Source organism: Coptis chinensis, chromosome 2 (genome assembly GCF_015680905.1).
Source record: "Coptis chinensis isolate HL-2020 chromosome 2, ASM1568090v1, whole genome shotgun sequence".
NCBI lineage: Eukaryota > Viridiplantae > Streptophyta > Magnoliopsida > Ranunculales > Ranunculaceae > Coptis > Coptis chinensis.
Window position 1 is genome coordinate 96531250 of NC_141457.1, and position 12776 is coordinate 96544025.

Genomic DNA, 12776 nt, shown 5'->3' on the forward strand with positions numbered 1-12776 from the left:
TCGAACCTAGTAGTTGAGTTCCAGATTTGGAGTTCATAGTTAGGAGTTGGTTATATGAACCTACAACTCCAACTAGTTCCAAAGCCCACGAACCTGCTCCGGACTTAGTAGTTGAGTTCCGGATTTGGAGTTCATAGTTAGGAGTTGGTTATACGAACCTACTACTCCAACTATTTCCAAAGCCCATGAACCTCCTCTTCTTATCTCACTTCCGAACCTAGGAAGTGTCTTACTTCCAAACCTAGGAAGTAAGAGGATTTGGACTTGAGATATGTTTTGGTACTTTCTACCTATACCAAGACCATATCCGAGACTTAAGAAGATGCTGCCACATGTTACATATCTATTTGCTAAAATATGCACACACAGATTATCAACAACTCAACTTTCTAATCTTTTATCACTTTCTTTTTTTCAGAAGTGAATAAGTCATACTGAACTAGTGATCACGTACTCTTCCTTTGATCTTCAAGTTGGTCACGCTCTGTTACTCGTAGCAATACTGTATTACCTAAAATGATGGAGAATCCTAGTGCACAAAAAGACGGCAATGACAGTTCAGAATCAATTAAAAAGTTCATGATTTAGAGTTGTCATGTCATGTGTTGCTTATGATTTTCAGGTTATATATGATGCGTCTGGGGTTAGACTTCATGCTGGCCGACCAACTGAAGTAAGTTTTGCTTGGTTTTTATCTCTTTATGTTGTATTACATTCATATTTGTGTTCTTGATACATGACATTGTTATTGTTTTTATTGCCTTTGTTCAATTGTCTTTTTTTTTATGTTAATTGGTAGCTATGGTTGAAATATTTGTTTGCCATTATCACATGAAAAGTTGAAATCAAGTTCACTTATATGCCAAGATGGAGGAAATAGTGGTTGTGCTTAGTAGCGTTTTGTTTGCTTAAGAGATGAAAGGGAATGGGTAGTGAGTGGAAATAATCATATGTGATAAATAGCAAGGAGTGTGTTATGATATTTTGTCTAAATGTTTTGCCAAAAGCCTGGGTTCAAACTTAAATTTGTTGTCCCGCCGTGTTCTAATTTCCTTTTAAGTTTTAACCATGCACTTACATACAATAGCTTTGTATCGTCTGGGCAGGTCCACTAATGTCCTTGCTCTATTTTCGTAACAACAAAATTGTGTTTTACAACATACGCCTGTTCCAGCGAAAAACTTGTCTTGTGAAAATTGGTTTTGTTTTACAAAAACGATGAAACCGAAAATCGTTTTTTGCATACTCAAGTTTGGAATCTCTTTCCCAGCTACTACATAGTTAGGGAAAACCAGTTTGTAAACGATTTTTCTCTTATAAATTATTGTTACTAAATTCTTGTACAAATCTGTTTTCAAAATTGTCTCCGCCTATATTTTTCTTTATGGGAAATTGTACTGGTTTTATTACAAAATAAATAGAAAACCTCTTCATTCCTTTTGCAAATACTGTTTTCAAATAAACATCCTACCGTATTTGATTGTATGGGAATTGTTTATGGGGTCTGTCTAATTCTTATGTAGACCGATTTCATGGGATAGGCCTAGGAAGCGTTTGCTAGTAGGTTTTCCATGCTTTCTGGAGGAGAGTTCTTACTAAAGGGGCGTGGAGAAATTTTACTTTGCAAGTGAAAAGTCAAGGAGACTTACCTAGCTCATGAATGGTCTATCTACCAACTTGGAGTTACTCGTAAAACTACTTATTTGGATACGCCTGAGTTTTCAAAACTACTTGATTCTTGCGCATGTCATTAGGGTAGTATACACCTGAGTTTTTTTTTAAAGTGCTTCAAATTGTACTTGCACTTTGCTGGTCTGGTTTTCTTTTGTTTACAATACTATGTTTATTCTCAAGGTTTTTTATGAATTTACTTTTAAAGTTCATATAATATTAGCTCATTTTTCAGAAACAATGTTAATTAGAACAGATATAATCCATTTCTGACCCTCTGATGCTATGTATCATAGAAATTGGACTTGAGGAAATCCTTTTATAAGCAGTGTTTCTCCTGTCACTGTCCCTGTCGGCTGTCATACCTTGATTTGTCAAGTTCGAATTTTCCTGGAGATTTACACTGATTTTAGGAAAACCTTTTCAGTTGGAGTCCTTTTCAGTTTGAGTACTTCCGTTTGCTGGGTCATTGGATATGTGAGTCCTTTTCAGTTGGACTACTTTTGAATATTTACACTCTTTATTTTTATTTTTTGATTGGCATTTACACTCTTTATAAATAGTGCTTTATGTGGATTGTTGTTTTCTTAACTTATATAAGTTGTAAATGTTCCCTTATGTATGCCTGAAGACTAGATCTGTAAGTAACACACAATTACTAACGATGAAATAACTTTCAGAATAGTTGCTAAAAACACCACAAATTCTTTTCCTTCCCTGTAGTTCAACATGTAAAGGTTCTGTCATGCTTTATATGACTTGAAACTTGGAATAAAGTTTACAGGATAGAACCTTTATTCAATACCAATAAAGGTGCAACATGATAGGCTTCCCGAATGATCCTATCTGTTTATTTGATTTTAAGCTGAAACTTGCCAATAACTTTGTCCAACACTAGTTTGTCAAGTTATCTCAATTGATTTTCAACAACTTAGAAGACATCAGGAAGATATTAATTGTATTTTATTGGCATTACATGTTCTTGTTTTCTTCTGTAACTTGACGTTTCTTACATGCATTATCTACAAGTCTTTATTGAGATGCAAGGATATAGTTGTGTTGTTTATGTTAAGTTGTTTGTTTGCACTGCTTTATATATGTTAATTCTTTTCTTGTTTTCGAATACAAATCTTTTCTCTATCTTATGTTTGATACATTCCCCTCTTCAAAAGGATGTTTCCGAATACAAATCTTTTCTCTTTCTTAAGTTCCATAGCTCAAGGGGGATGTGCAGGTACCTGTATGTTCCCCTAGTCTTCTTGTTAGTGCATTGATGTGACAATAATGCCTCTTTGATTGCAATGTTAAAGACCCTTTCATCATATAGTACCTCTGGGCGTTTGCAGATATTTAAGTGGTAGGATCCCAAATTTTGAAAGAAACAACTTAGCTTGAGGCAGAGAGGAAAGTTCTTGTTGTCTTGGCCAAGGCCTTTAAGGTGGATAATCTTCTGAATTCCAAAGAGTTACTGAAAGTGATTAAAATCTTCCAGGTATGAGTGGTCATGACTTATCTTCTTCTTCTTCAATATAAATAGAACTAATAGTTTTCAAGATTAAGTAAAACTATCATGGAAGTGATGTTTCTGCTTCTTTAACCTGGATGGATAGAAGAGCTTGGACAGAATGTTTTGCTAGAATGTTGCACCAAGATTGAGAAGCTTGTTCAAACATTATAGAATTGGAAAAGGCAGTTCTTGGTGGTGAAGCAGCAGCAAATGCTTTGTGGATTATCAACACAAAGTGCAGGAGGTAAAGTGTAGCATGGGATCTTAATGCGAACTTTTTTTACTCTAGAATTCATGGAATGCTAGTTTTTTTTTTTTTAACTATTTTTTTTTTTAGTTTTTATAGGCTGAAAAGAAAATCATGTGAGGTGGTCTATGCATTGCGTGTGATCTGAACTAAACCAACCTCTGGATTAACGCATAACTGCAGAGTACTCCGTACTTTTGTCAACATCCCCATCCCCATCCCCATCCCCATCCCTCCAAGAAAGAAAGATAACTTTTCTTTCTCTCAAAATGGATGATAAAATATCTCTGTTTTTAAAAACTGTCCTGGCATTCCTACTTTTATTTTATGGGTTCTTGAGATGTCTGTTTCAAGGGAAAACTTATCTTGTGAAAATATGTTTTTGTTTTATGAAAACAATGAATATAACTTCTTCACTTTGGTTCAACGTAAGGAAATCTTTGTCTTAACAAAAATCGTTTCCTGGCTACTCAAGTTTGCAATCACTGTCCTAGCTGTGGATAATATTTTTGCGTAACGAGCTTTACAGATGATCTATTATTCTTATACTAGTTTATATTGCTACTGTTTCATTGTTCTTATATCCTTTTTCTGTTTTTGAAATTGTCTTTTGCTTTCCTTTTCTTTTTGAAAAAAAAATATGAGTTTACGTTTTTCAAAACAAAATAAAATAGCTTTTATTGTGTATATGAATTAATTACCACTTTCTAATATTTCTATTGTTTCAACTCTGTTTTCAGAACTAGAAAAACCAACTTTTTATTATGTAGATCTTCTGCTTTTCATCTATAAAAAAAAAGCAAAAAATGTGTATCATCTGGTTTTCAACAAATTCTTGTACTAGTCCTCAACTCTTCTAATTATAGTGGTTTTGGGTGGTTTGCTATTTTTCAAAACAAAATTTACCCTCCTATATTATTTTATTGTAAATGGTGTCCTTTGTTAAATGGAGATTGTTTACGGGTCTCTCACAGACAATTTTCATGGAACATGAAGTGTTTGCGAGTATGTTTTCCACACTTTTGAATATTTATGGAGAAGAGTTCATGGAATGGTCTATTATATCAAGTGACTCTTGCTCATTAAATTCTCTGTTTCAATCGAGGGCACCAGATTCTTCAAAAGTACTAGATTCCTACACACTTTATCTTTCCATTAGGGTCTTTCTCACTCAAAATCTACTTGACACTTTGCTGGTCTGGTTTTCTTTTGTTTACTTCCTATTATTCTCAGGGTTTTCGGGCATTTCCCTTTTTTTTCAAAGTAAATAGTTCATTTTTATTTATGTTACTCTAAAGGATGTGTTTGGTTTAATGGAGATGATGTGAGGAGAGAGATCAGAGGAGATGATGGAAGGTGGTGTAGATATTGAGAATAAGCCATGAAACGTTCTTCTATTTGAAATCTTTAGTTTGACAACCTGTATAACATCAGCTCATCCTAATCGGCTTTGACTTAGTGGTCAACATCGACTCAGCCTCACCGAGTTGGAACACAAAATGGGCTTGTGAACCATAGTTGATCTGTTTTTGTATTTGCAAAAGCAGATTCAGTTGTTGCAAATGTTATTAGAAATCCATGTATTGCTTTGAAAGGGAAAAAAGTGGCTAACAGGTGACGGTTTGGTTTCATGAGCCTGAGTCTGGATTGTAGGTTAGCAGGTAAGTCACAAATAGTACAGAAAACCAATATCCATGTAAAACCCCATATTTTTGGGTTTGGTATTAAACTTCTGGATTGTTGGATGCTTAATTGTGACGTGTTCTTACTCAATTCAGTGTGTATATTGCTGATTTGGAGTTACTGCTAAGGTGGAGGAAGAACCAATCATCACAGTTGGGTCGATGAAACCCAATACCGAGTACCGAGAGGTTTACGTTAAATCGGCGAGAAGGCAAGTACATCTACATGCTTTTCTTTTTATTTCAGATAAATTGATAACAAATATATGTATGGTGGTTTTGAAGTCACTCCTGAATATTGTGTTTGATTATTTTGTTTAGTATCTTGTTAGTGGTAGTGATTGATGTTTTGAATTAGAAGTTGATACTATTAATATTCGAATCGTAGTAGGTTGAAAACATGACTAAGTTAAGTATTATGTGATGCTTGATTATTGAGTTTGAGCTATCGAGTTGTTATGTTGGATTTCGACTTTTATTAGTCTGTCTTGTTTGTGGTTGTCATATATTGTTATTGATGGTTGGATTATTATGTTTGATGCAAATATATTTACACAGTAGTAATTACCCGCTAAATATTTGATAATATATGTAATGTCTAAGAATATGGAATATGGTTGGCTTGCTGATTTGTTTTAACTGATTGTTAGGTTTTGTCTGTTATGTGAAGTGCTATGAAATATAAAGATTTTATTATACTATGTTGTGTAACTCTTTTTATTTGGATGTAAAATATTAGTTTGTAGGTGATATTTGTTGGGTGTATTGTTTTTACGCCCTTATAGATTTTGTAGGTGTTTGATACTTGATCACGCAGAGAGATGAGTTGAGACATTATTTGGTTAGAGCTTGAATTCTTTGTTTTTATTTATTTGTTCGTTATCACCCGTATTTGACTTATTGTAATGATTCATTTTGTAAACCGGTTACTTGACTGTTCTGGCACTTGTCGAGACAGTCAAGTAGCTGGGATCTCCTACTCATTATATCTTGGGCTGGTCAGCTAAGATATAGTGGGTTTGGGGCGTTACAATCCATCCCCAGTTCATGGCAACCCTGTTACATGATAATGGAATGAGAGGGATGTTAAAGTTTACAACTGGGAAATTTTAGTTAGTTTTTGTTCTGTGATCCATTTAATACTATTCTATGTTTTCTTGCGTTGTATCATGAAGTCCTTTTTTGATTGGGGTTGCTTGTTTTGTTTAGCCGCTTGGCAACCTGGGAACATTGGATGCTCAAGAAAATGGTGAAGCCTTCTTCTCGGGTGTCAAACCAATGCAGAGAGTTGTCGATCTCATTGACTGGTCCATTGTGCTCTATGAAACTGAAAATAAGTCAGACTCGAACATTGCTGCTGCAGTCATTGCTAGAAGTGCGGGTGTCAGTGAGAACTACAAGAAGCTTTGCACAATCAACCAACAATGATTTTGCTGTTAGCAAGGTCTGAAAATTACATTCATGGGAGACACATACTTTAGTCAGAAATAGATTCAGTAGATATGTATCATTATGTGTTTTACGTCTGCAGTTGAATTCAAATAGTAAGCTGTAAGCATAGCAGTATTATTGTAAGAATGAAAGAGAGACAAAATACTCATGTTCAATAAAAGTGAATGAATTCCAGAACTGTTTTTTAGGAATCATCTGTTTATTATAGCTAGTACTATTCTTTATGGCTTGGTCGAATTCGGTCAAAACACAATTGAACTAACAATACTTAAAGCTGGTGGAAGCCATGTGACAACAATGGGACTTCTGACTTTGTGCACTCCGTCGCTCCACATTAAAGCTCCGAAATCTGGTGTAGACTGTCGAGATTTTGTTGTAAAAGTGATCTTAAAGGAGAGTTTCTGATGTTTCCTTGTGAAATGTAAGACTTGACTGACAGTTGCATAAACTCCTTTGAGTGGTGAAACTCTAACCGTATATTGATGTGGGGGGTAGAGCTAACATTATTAACAGTTCTTGATTGGTTTATATGGCACAGGAAGTTCACGTAATCTTCTGACTCAATCTATCTAATAAAACACAATGGTGTGGGGTCCGCAGGGCCTCCATATAGTGGTTACCATTATCTTTTCTAAGTTGTGACATGGCAAAATAAAGCCAATCCCAAAAGAAGATGCTCCCTTATGCCCTAACACTTTCGGATCTATTGGATCTTATTCTTCAAACAAACTATGTATGCCCTATCTTTTCTGCGTCACACTTGAGAAAGAAATTCGGGCAATTGCCTCGATGTGTTATTCCCGGCAAATTAGGGTAGGGGTTGGGCATGATCCGACGCCGGTCCAAACACCTTCTTACCATTTCACCCCTGTTTATGACATGGCGAGAATCTAAGGGTATTTGGCCGGTATGTCTCTTTAGTTCTGCTTGACCGCCTCCCCTTTTTTTTTTTCTCACTCTCATCCCTACCGCCCTCCTCACTCCAATTCCTCATCCAAATTTCTACCTTTGATGCTCTAGATTTCTACACTCCAAATTTCTATTCCTCATCCATCTACCTTTGATGTTTACTTTACTCTTCATTTAACCCATTTAAATTGGTTTTGGAAAGGTCGGAATTAAATTTTAGTTGTCGTCGGTTACTGCAATGTTTGGTTTGATTTGGTGGTTCAACTGTTTGATTGTTGTGAGCCGTGTGCGCCTTGACTGAGATTGAAAGCTCATCATCACTGCACAGGAAAGATATTCAGTCAGAAAGTACACTACAACTACATATTTAGATTTTATGGGCTAATGATATTCTCTAGATTGTGTTGCAATTCTCTATGACCAATTCTTATTCAACATTCAAGCTTATGACTCTTGAACTTTGCTTAATTTGGGCGCTCAATATACTTCATAATGCCATATGTTCTTCTTGATCTTTTTAATAATGTAATATATATTGAATTTTGGGTCAATCCTTTTATGCAGTTTTGGTTTGGTACAAACCAAGCTCGTGAATGCATAGAGTTATGTTCGAAAGGATTATAGCTAGGTTTTTCTCTCCCTTTCCTAATGCATGGTCCCTTCATAGTTTATATAAGCTCCATTGTGTGATTGTTTGCATGGCGGTTTGCCTTCCGTTATAGGTTTGAAGTATTTCAAAATTGTTAGAACATTGTTCACGGGTTTCATCGTAGAGGTTGATCTATGAGTTTAAGGATCGCGGTGACAATGGTATCTTATCGCTTAAATCTATCTATAGATTGTCTATACACACCACGCATTACACAAATATCAAATCTTGCGTTCTCCATCTAGCATATAGAAGTCAAAATTCCCGAGTGTATATTTTATAGGTGTCCGTGGTGTGTATGTGTGCTAACTTTGAGAGTCATTACTACGATAGCTAACCTTTGCAAAGCGCCAAGGGGTACCATTTTAGATATGCATTCTGTTATGGCCTTTGAAAAATCTGGGCTTTTATTTTTTATGTTCTCACATTTATTTGCGGTTAATACCCTCGAAATTTGCCTTGGCGAAGAAAAATGCCTCTTACTCAAAGCTAGACCGTCCTATGAGTCCATTATCTCAACTTAGAGGGTGAAAGTTTGGGTATACTCTTTTATTAGTAAATAAAAATAAAAACCTCTTTGCCAAATTCTTTTATTTTAGAGATATTAGCCACAAAAAGTTTTGTTTAGGCTTTACTTAACAAAGCTCTGCAGGCAAATCTCCCCGATAATCTTGACGGAATCCCATCGTCTCCTATAAATTTTTTGGAATAATTATCACAGTATAGGGTCAGTCCATCACTACTTGATTGCAAATGGTGGAAAAGACCTACCCGACACTGATGTTTACTCTATTCCTCTTGCAATAGTGTGATGTCACCTAGCTTTATTTGAAAAAAAGTATCTGTTAGCAAAGCTATAATCCATCTCATCTTTGAACAAATCCTCGGAATGATTTCCTTTCTTGACATGCGGTAAAATGCATAAGATGCTTCCAGCGTTTCTTAAACCAGAACCACTTCAAAAGTATATTCCAACAATAGACTCCATTGCCAAAAAACTCCTAAAAGAGCATTGGGATGACAAGAAGGAAGTACTGGCTTTCACTCTAGCCAAAGCTTACACCATATCTATAGCTTGCAAGGTGTTCATGAGCATAGAGGATCCCTTTCAGCTACCTAAATTTGCTGATCCGATCCTTTAAAGCTCTTTTGGCGGTGGTATCTTTTGGTATACCGATTGATTTACAGGAACGCAATGAATAAAAGCGGGTAAAGCATCAAACATAAAAAGCAAAGATATTCTTGAGATAATAAGGCAGAGGAAGTTGGATTTAGCTGAGAATAAGGCGTCGCCTAAGCAGGATATATTGTCACATATGTGGTTAAGAACCTTTGAGGATGGGCAGCCAATGGAGGAACGGGACATAACCGACAAAATCTTGGGTTTGATTGTTGGAGGTCATGATATCTTGCCAAGATCTTGCCCTTACTTTTGTTGTTAAGTATCTTGCAAAATTTCCTCACATCTACAATGAAGTCTTAAAGGGTAAGTCCATCTCTCCGTTGCCATTTCTTTCTTATATCTATCATTAACATATGTCTTGCTGATTAATTTTTTTATTTAAGCATCAGCATCGTAACAGCTTTCAAGTGATTTTATTCTCATGTGTCACTTTCTCCCTTTATTTCCTATTCCATCTCGACAAACTTCTTTGAATAATATATAATGAGTGAGCAGTAAATGCAATAGATGTATCGTTTAAAAGTCACTAAATATTGAGATAGCATTACTATGAAAGTGACTGCAGACTGAAGATATTTGTCCATGAACATTTAAATATTAATCCCCTGCCTAACGGGTTAAAGTGGTTGGGCTTGGGCATGCATGAATTCGACATTATTCTATGATTGGAATCATTAGGACTTCAAATGTATCTAATGTGTGCTTCATTATAGAACAAATGGAGATCTTGAAGTCCAAAAAATAAGGAGAACTGCTAAACTGGGAAGACATTAAAAAGATGAGGTATTCACGAAATGTTGCATGTGAAGCGATGAGAATCACGCCTCCCTCTCAAGGAGCATTTAGAGAAGCAATAACCGACTTTACTTATGCAGGGTCTTCAATTCCAAAAGGGTGGAAGGTACTGAATGTTCTTTCTTCTTTTTTCTTTTCTCTTTTTTTGGGTGGGTTTGGCCCTCAATTCTTGTATTACCAATTAATTCTGGTACTTGGGTTTTAAGAAAGACATTATTGATCTACACATTAATTTTACAAAAAATAAACTTATCGCAAATACTTGTGACATTTGGCGGGAGTTTGATTGGATGAAATGCTTGCTCAGGCTACATTGACACCCCAAATTCAACTGTAGCAGTGTAGCCTGACAGTTATTTATTCATAAATTTATTTTTGAAAAGTCATTTACTAGATTTATAGAAAGTTGTATGTAATGGAATAATTATTTTTCTACAGATATTCTGGAGCACAAATTCCCAACACACAAAAATGCAAAACACTTCCCAAATCCTGAAAATTTTGATCCTTCAAGGTTTGAAGGAAAAGGTCCTGCTCCATACACATTTGTACCGTTTGGTGGAGGACTGCGTATGTGTCCTGGAATAGACTATGCTTGGTTAGTAATGTTGGTTTTCATCCACAATCTTGTGACCAAGTTTAGGCGGGAAGAAGCGCTTCCAAAGGAGAAAACAATTTTTGTACCACTTGCCATGCCAGAAAAAGGCCTTCCAATCCGACTCCAAGCTCATTCTGTCAATCTGGACAAGTGATCGATGACTATATATGTGCATTCATTCTAGAGACATGTCTTGTTTTTCAATAAATTTGTAAAGTTGTTGTCTTAGTTTTCTTCTCTATTTTAATACAAAAGTTGCGAGTATATATATTAAGTAGAATGAAGGAGATGTTGGACATTAAACGGTAACGGGTGAATATTAAGGTTAAACATATAAAATCAACAGATGCAAACAGGGGACACACCTCGATTAATTAATATGAAACAGGGTACGTTTCATATTATAGCGTACTGTTTACGCATATAGTATGACACACTCAAAGCTGAAACAAATGGTTCTAAATCGCAAATCAAGAGGAAACATTTAATTTTGTTAACGTCAAATTCTATATGATTTTTTATTCATGATCTGCCCACAGCTAAAAACAATTTCCATTGTTTTTTAAGGTTGGCTTTAGCTTGGTGTTGATATGTTTTGTTGCTTAAACTCCTTAAAGACACCTTTGCGCCGAAGGCGCCGGTATCTGTGCCGTACGGCACGGGCAAACCCTAGTATCATATATTAGGCCAGGGTCAAGAGCTCTTGATGGGTTTATATGGCCAGCTCCATGGTCGAATGGATTGGAAATTTGGAACGGAGTGTTTGTTGAAGCATCTTTCAATGGGTAGTTTTACCAAAAAAAAAAAAAAAATTCAATGGGTCATAGGTATTATCATGGGTGTAAGTAGGGATGGAAATGGAGCGGATTCGGGTCGGATTCTCATTCAAAACTCTTTACCATATTAGGATCTATCTGGATTCGGGTCGGATTTTGGATATCCATATTTATTAAAAAACACTAAAAAATACACTATTTTAATGATTTTTATATATAAATGTAAGATATAAATTAATTTTTAGACATCAAAATATAAATCTTGTTAAAATAATTCGGATTTTCGGATATTCGGGTCGGATGCTAGTCCCAAACATAGAAACCATATCCGTTAAAATGGATTCGGATATGGTCGGATTCGGGTTGAACCCTAGGTGTAAGTTGTAGTCATCAGTGTTGATTTGATTGCAGCTGGACTCCATTCTAGGTGTATGAAAGCTGCAACACCACTAACATGAGGACACGACATAGACGTTCCTGACAAGATGTTAAACTTCACTCTCCTGTGATCTGTTGGCAAACCGGATGGCCCTATTTTCTTTGTCGATAACTATATAATGGAAGAGTCCTGTTACTGCCATACCCCATATTGTGTTGGGTAGACCCCGAGTTGGGCCGGGGTCTGCCCATTGAGTTGGGCGCAACTTCGAACCATACACCCCCTAACCAAAACATGGAACAAACCGAGAAACCGGCAATAGCCAGTTACCACTCTTCGTCAAATTCACAAAAAATCGCAAAAAAACCTACCAAAACCAAAAACAAAAAATTGTGCAAGGACAACTTCTCCAACAACAACTCCTTCTTCAACAACAGCAACAGCAACAACAACATCAATCTTTAGCTTCACATTTTCATCTCTTACATGTATGTCGAACTTCTACTTTCTTCATATTGCCTAGTTTGTTAAAATAGTGTTTGGGGCAATGGTTAAAGTTCTATTTTTATTGATTATTGTCTAGTTTTGAGATGCCCCACTGTGTTTATATGCTATTAATTGATCTTTTGAGGGTTAATATGTTGTAGTTGGTGGATGTGATTGAAAACGGAACAAGGGATCAGCATACTGATGTGCTTGTAAGTGTTGTGTCTAATATGTATATCAGATAAATTGTGTTTCCATCTTGTTTGTGTATTTTTTTTTTTTTTTTTTTTTAGATTAATGAGTTGACTAGCAATTTTGACAAGTGCCAACAACTTTTGAACTCGATTTCAGGATCCATTAGCTCAAAGGCTGTGGTAAGTTATCCTTGCACTAGTTTTTTGTCGTATAAAAATGTGAACTCGTTATGTTTTCGTTATTGCTT

The 12776-nt window shown here is 35.7% G+C and overlaps 1 long non-coding RNA gene and 1 pseudogene across 2 annotated transcripts; both read left to right on the plus strand.

Annotated features, from left to right (window-relative positions):
• The first annotated feature begins 2561 nt into the window (after positions 1-2561).
• Positions 2562-6750, plus strand: LOC147519340 (uncharacterized). The gene is made up of 6 exons (XR_015212165.1): positions 2562-2905; positions 3018-3163; positions 3282-3422; positions 3516-5086; positions 5204-5319; positions 6317-6750. It is a non-coding gene; the product is annotated as an uncharacterized LOC147519340 (long non-coding RNA).
• Positions 6751-8787: 2037 nt separating this feature from the next.
• On the plus strand, positions 8788-11163 carry LOC147519341 (beta-amyrin 28-monooxygenase CYP716A378-like; annotated as a pseudogene). Its single transcript, XR_015212166.1, has 3 exons — positions 8788-9603; positions 10014-10201; positions 10534-11163. The product of XR_015212166.1 is annotated as a beta-amyrin 28-monooxygenase CYP716A378-like (transcript).
• The last annotated feature ends 1613 nt before the right edge of the window (positions 11164-12776 follow it).